Below are 7,474 nucleotides of genomic sequence, written 5' to 3'. Positions count from 1 at the left end.
TGACAACTACAGCACTGCAAGCCGTTTAGTTTTGGCTCATTGATAACAAAAAATACGTGAAAATTACCCTATGTCATATCAGATTATATATTACCACTATAGTACCCTACGCTGCCTGAAAGTTTCTAAAATGCCCTACAAGCAGGGTTATTGCCCTATGGTCGGCAACTCTGGCCAAGGAGCACGTTCTAACTATAAAACACGACTTTCCAGTGAATAGATAGATAGATAGATAGATAGATAGATAGATAGATAGATAGATAGATAGATAGATAGATAGATAGATAGATAGATAGATAGATAGATAGATAGATAGATAGATAGATAGATAGATAGATAGATAGATAGTCAGGCAGGCAGGCAGGCAGAACGAGACAGACAGACAGGCGGAAATGAAGAAGGGGCATTCGGTTTGTTGAAAAAAATATTCGTTGTTATAGAAATACCCTTTGATGTGTATTGATGTAATTATTGAAGTATACTGCAGTTTTATACTACGTGAATTCCAACTCCAGCGTAAAGGAAACTAATGCTACACACGCTACTGCATTGTAGAAGCCTTCATGTGCTCTAATTTCCATGCTGGTGTACATCAATTTTCTGCTCCTCCTTGATGAAATTTCTTCGATATGGTAGAAATGCTAACATTTCCGTCTACAAAGTTGGGGGCTTCAAACGATTTACGCGATTATTATAAATTAGGATGACTAACAAAGATCCTCACCAGGGATTCTACAGGTGGTTGGTGACGACGTATTATTGGTAAGACATGGGACATCGTGTCAACAGTGACGCTTGTTTATACGAAAACTTGAGGGAGCCCATTATACACCATATCTCAGAAAACCAGCTCTCCTAGTTTTTCAGCAGACCACTTTAAGATGAATCGTTCTCATCTAAACTTTGCTAATGTAAGACAAGTATTTAGCTAGTTAGCGAAGCTACAGAAGAGCAAACGCTCATATTGGTTCCTTTGTATGGTATGCGTGACGGCCTGATGACGTTATGCGGAAATCTTCACGTCTCTTTCTGTCTCCCTTTAGTTGTTTCGTTTTATTCAGGGACAATTCTGAAGTATGTTTATTTATTGGTTGAAAGCTGTGTTTAAGAGTATACACCCTTAATCGTGAAAATTAATTATTTCCTATCTGTACATTGCTCTTGGCATGCAATAGGTTAAACTCGCTTTTCGTAGACATGCACAAATGAGATTAATTTCATCTCAGTTAGAAGCTTGCTATGTTGAAGGAGAAAATTATGTATTCGAACTAGCCAGGCGGCTTGATGAAACTTTTTCCTGTCTCGTTTTTACCCTGCGTTTTTGTGCTAAAGCAATTGTTATGTATTGCCAACACCAGCCCGTCCTCTTATTCTACTTATAAACCATCATTGCCATGTGTTTTATTTCTATACATGAAATTCTATAATCAAGTCTGGTGAATATTGCGAACTATAACGCCAGCAATTTATCGTAAGTGGTACATATCTTTTTTTGTTCTCAATAGTAAAGTTATGCATGACCGTTGGCCTAGCATCCCTCATTAATATTATACTGATGTTCCACCTGTCATCATCATCATCATCATTATCATCATCATCATCATCATTATATTTAGTGGGCTCGGCGACAGCACTGGTGGCAACATGCTTAGAAATCCGCTTTGCTTCGCTACCCAGGTTTTCTTTGGAATTTCGCAAACTGCGCAAGATGCTTCCACGGTGGCGGCACTCATGGATTACATTACTGGGCTCGATGACACAACATCGGCGCTTACAGCGAAATGCGCTTGTCACGATGAATCCTGCGCCATGATGCCTTCCCTGATACCTTCGACGAATACGTCATTCCAGGTGGCCCAGTTCCCGGCTATAAGAAGCCCGCCAAGTCAGCTCTTCATCAGTGGGCTCCGCGACAGCAGTGGTGGCAACACGCTTAGAAATCCGCTTTGCTTCGCTCTGCAGGTTAGTAACTACTTGCCTGCGAGTTGTTACCGAAGCGATAAACGTTTTCTAGTGCTGTTGCCTTGCGCACTGTGTATAAATTGATTTTTAAATTGTGTTTTGCCCACCGACAACGATCGATTAGGTTGCGCTGATATTGAGGCCAATCCTGGGCCTTCTGAATGGGAAATGTTATCCGAAATATTGAAAAGTCAAAAAACTATCGTTTCGACAGTTGAGGGCAGCAGATTGCTCAGAAAGAGATAGAGAAAAAGCTTACCAGAATAACTGAACGTATTTATGGCATCGATGAACAGTTATAAAAACTGAATTCTCTAGCCTTGAAGGTTGAAAATATGGAATCGTCAGTCTCTAAACTTGAATCCTAGGTAAAGGCACTTCGAGACCACATAGAAAATTTAGAAAACCGAGGTTATAGAGATACTTTAATTGTATATGGTCTAGATGAGCCAACTGATGAGTCAAACAATGATCTACTTAAAAGGGTACAAAAAGATATTTTGCGAAACATTTCGGCAGGGAGGTAGATGGCATAGTAAGATGCCACAGATTAGAAAATAAAGAACACAGCAAATAACGTATTGTCATTATAAAAGGTATCGACTATCGCAAAAAAGTGTCAATATTGAAAGCAGTGCCTAAGTTAAAAGGTACAAATCTATTTTTATCTGAAGACTTTTCCCAGCGGCTTTGTGAAATGAGGCAGAAATCGTGGAAGAGCACGGCAGGAGAGAAAGCAAATGGTGCTAAAGAAAAATTAGTCTATGATAAGGTGAGCATAAATAATACTTTATTTGGCTGGAATGACGAGAGAAGCATACGCTTATCCAAGTGAAGGACTGGCCGACGTCAATGTCCTAACACCGGGTCCCTGATGATACTGAATGTAAATTGTAGGAGCATTGTAAACAAGGTCAATGGTTTAGAGGCTCTTGTCCTTTCACGTAATCCTGCTGTTGCAGTTCTGACAGAGACGTGCCTACATGACTCAATATATGACACTGAGTTTGTTCCCTCTGGCTATAGAGCATTTAAGAAATATCGAGATAGTGAGAGGGAGATGTCTGTATTCTCTTCAAGTCTTCACTAAAAATCCTGCGAATGCTGAATATACACAATGTTGAAGGTATTTTTGTACGGCTTATATTAGTGAGATCAGGTACATTTTAGGAGCTATATACAGACCTCAAAATGCTCCAGTTTTCATGTTTGAAGAGCTTGAAAACTACTTGCATGAAAATATACGACCTAATGACCGAATAAATCTTTCAGGGAATTATAATTTACCTAGTATACACTGGCCGACACTCACACTCACAAAACAGGACCTCGTGGAGAAGCAATGCTTAACATTGCGTTTACATATTATTTCTTCAGGTTGTACATTATTACACTAGAATTCAGGAATCTTCTAAATTAATTTTGGATTTATTTTTTGTCAGTGAATCAATCGAGGCTATAATATGCTGCGAGGTAGTTCCGGGAATTCCGGACGTCCAAGCCACGGTCCTAAGGTTAAGTAATCCTTTATTAGACAGAAATTGCACCGTTTCCCTGATTTCTCTCGAGCAAATGACCATTCAATCAATGATACCCTCACGTTTCTTTTTAATGAACTTGATAACAGCAAATGCGATGTAAATGAATTATAGATTCAGTTCAAAAACATTTTAAACACCTTCTTTTGCACCTCGAATAACTAAAAAGAACAAACATTAAAATTCCTGGATTTCTCGTAAAACACTTCAATTGAAAGGACGGCGAAAGCGATTAACAAAAAAATAATAATTTATCTCCCGATAACGACGAGGTCCGTGAACTAACCTTAAAACTTAAAACCCAATTCAGTAGTGATAGGCAGTGCTATTATGGTGACTTATTACCTCGTTACATAACCTCAGCCCCGAAAAATTTAGAAGTATTAGACCCTTGTCTGAGGAGTGCAATGTGTTTGACGAAAAGAGTGCGCTAATTCATGAAATCAAAGAAATTTTAAACCTATTCGAAGAACATTTCAAATCCGTTTTCGCTCTAGATGATGGCATTTTACCATTTTACGACGTCGTCCTGCCTCCTATACCTGACGTTCAGATCATTGAGGAGAGCATTTTTAATATACTACTAAATCTAGATATCAGAAAATCCTCTGGCCCCAGATGACACCCCGAATTGTTTTCTTAAACGTTATGCGGAATGGGTATTCAAATAGGTAAAGGTCTTCTTTGTGAAATCCTTGCAATTTGGCCAGGTGCCGGACGACTGGAAGATCGCCAGAGTCAAGCCACTCCAGAAAACCGGAAAAAAGCAGCCCATAACAAATTACCGCCCAACTTTATTAACTCCAACTGAATTCAGAAACTTAAAACACGTCATTCACAAACACATTTTGCAATTCCTTGAAAAACATATATTTCTAACAGGCAATCAGCACCGTTTCCGTAAAGGTTATTCTACAATATCTCAATCGGTACAAACAGTACCTGACCTTGCAAGTAATATAAACAACGAAAAACAGACAGACGCTATATTCATAGACTTTTAAAAGCTTTCGATAAAGTCTCTCATCAGAAATTACTGCATAAATTAGAAACTTTTTTTAAAATCCTAGACTAATTATTTGGATTTCAAATTATCCTATTGGGCGTAGACATGTTGTTACCTTTCAGAATCACGACTCTGAAAAACTTTCTATTAACTACGGCATTCCCCAGGGTTCGGTTCTTGGGCATCTCTTCTGTTTGCTCTATATAAATGACCTTGCAAAGAATCTACCTGGTAAGATTACACTTTATGCCGAATACTGTGTCTTATACTTCGTAATATATAGACCTAGTGATGAAATCTTACTAAATGATGCACTTAAGAAGGTTGTTGCGTAGTGCAAAGATTGGCAGATGTCGGTCAATTTCGAGAAAATTGTTTTTCTGTGCATTACTAACAAAGAGAATAAGCATTTTTAATTACACAGCTAACAATGTTTCTGTAGCTGAGGTAACAGAAATTAAGTACCTGGGCCTGTGGATAACTAACAACCTAAAATGGAATCTACACATCGTTAAATTAACCGCTAGCGCCTACCGTAAACTGATTTTTTTAATAGGATGGTGTTAAAACTGTCTACATGTTCCGTAACTTCATTAGCATAGAAAACAATTATGCTTCCAGTCCTTGACTATTCCACCATTATTCGGGACCCCTGTACGCAAACCAACATAAAAAAACTTGAACGGTTGCAGCGCGAGGCAGTTCGCTTCATTTTCAATAACTTCGCCCATACATCTGCAACTAAACTTTTAGAACAAGTGATTTTGTCTTCACTTATGGACCGCAATCGTGCTTCCCGACTAAAATTTTTATTTCAACTTATCAATAAACAGTAGAACATAAACATATCTGATATAATTACATTTTCTTCTGGTTATGTCACAGGACAGAGGCATCGCCTAACAATTACTCCATTCAGTGTAAAAGCAATTGTTTCAAATATTCTTTTTTTTTCACGAACGGTGACTGAATAGAATAACCTGAGTAATACCAAAGTTACACAACCTTCACTGTGTCCATTTTCTGCAAACATCTGTTAATTATTTTTCAATATAAGCTCCTTCATAAGATGTATTTTTTGGCGAGTTTTTTACTTTTTAGCAGATGTTTTGTACAGGGCTTGTCTTTGTACGCGCAATAGCCTAAAACAATGTATTTGTTCGCATAACATGTATTTCTTCTACCCTGTTTTGTTTTGTTGCCTGCATTTGTTCGATAACATGCTGAATTTCAACCCTGGGAAAACACTTTATGAGGATTGCAGTATCTGTATATCAATAAATAAATAAATAAATCAGTCTGACTACGTCACTGCAGAAAAAACGCCTCTCCCGTGCTTCGCCCATCAACTGGATCCTGTGCTTGCTGCTGCCAATTTATTCCCGCAAACTCCTTAATCTCATCTGCCCACCTAACCTTTTGTCTCCCCATAGCCCGCTTGCCTTCTCTGGCAATCCCGTTAGTTACCCTAATGGCCTGCAAATATCCTGTCTACGCGCTACATGCCCGGCCCATCACCATTTCCTCTTTTTAATTTGAACTATAATATCCTTAACCCCAGTTTGCTCCCAAATCCACTCTGCTTTCTTCTTGTCTCTTAAGGTTACACATAACATTTATTCCGTTGCTCGCTGCGTCGTCAGCAATTTAAGCTGAACCCTCTTTGTAACTCTCCAGGTTTCTGCACCATAACTAAGTACCAGCAAGATAAAGCTGTTATATACTTCTTCTTTAGGGATAGTGGTAATCTACCTGTCATGATTTGAAAGAGCTTATTGAATGTGCTTCACCCCATTCTTATTGTTCTACCTATTTCAATCCTGTGCTTCGACTCCACGGTTCTTACCTGTCCTAAGTATACATAGTCTTTTACAACTTCAAGGGCACTATTACCTATTTCGAAGCGCTGCTCTCTTCGGGGTGGAAGCTTGGGCTATTTGGTGCGTGATCATATTTGCAAGATGTTTCAGCGCGCGAACAAAGGAAAAAGGACATGGTAGACAGAAAGAGCACTGACTTCCAACTAACTTTATTTCACAGGGTGGCAAGAATATATACTGCTAAAAAGATCATAGTGGAGCATGAAGGTAAAATGCAAGCCTAATCTACACATCTGTAACAAAGTTGTCGGTACAGACAAAGTTGTCAATACAGGAAGCACTGTCGCGCACCTAAAGACACATTCCTTGTCATTTCTGCCGGCTGACAAGGAAGGTGCTTTTCCGGTTTTTCCTCCTTCAATGTTTAAGGTGAAAGCTATGCAGGCAATGCAGTCTCTTTTCAACGAGAATGATGAGATTGGTGTGGATAAGCTTAAGAAGCGCGCGAAAACTCTTACCGGAGCCCTGGGGTTTCAAAAGCTTTCAAAGGCGATAGATAGTTGCAAAAAGCTCAGCCTTAACTTGTCTTTTCTGTGAAAACTCACAAAATTGACTGCACATTGCGGTCACTGTAACGAAAGGGGCACCTGGCAAAAGTCTGTAGCACTTTTCTTTCAGTAAAAGCTAAAACATATAACAATATACGAACCTGTTTTGGTCAAGAACTCTGATGCTGTTATTGACAATATTGAGGGAACTAACACAGGACTCCAGGCAATGTCTGTGGATATTAAGGACTTGTATTACTCTTTGCCGCATAAAAAACTACTTAAATATGTAGAGGAATCCTTAGACAGGTTAGAATCATCAGCGTTCCAAACGCGTACTGGAATTCATAACAGAAGCTTATTAGAATTACTCAGTTTTTATTTGAAGGCCACTTTTGCACCATGGGAAGACAAAAACTACTTACAAAAAAGTGGAATATGTATTGATTCTTGTTTCGCACCCATTATCAGTGACATATTTCTAGCAGATCATGATCGTGTCTTGTTAAACAAGCTTGACGACTCTGTAGTTTTTAAAATTTGCCGTTTTGTTGATGATTATTTTGTGTTGTTGAAATGCGATAGTCAAAATTTTCAGAC

Source organism: Rhipicephalus microplus, chromosome 2 (genome assembly GCF_043290135.1).
Source record: "Rhipicephalus microplus isolate Deutch F79 chromosome 2, USDA_Rmic, whole genome shotgun sequence".
Lineage (NCBI taxonomy): Eukaryota > Metazoa > Arthropoda > Arachnida > Ixodida > Ixodidae > Rhipicephalus > Rhipicephalus microplus.
Note: the sequence above shows the minus strand (reverse complement) of the source record.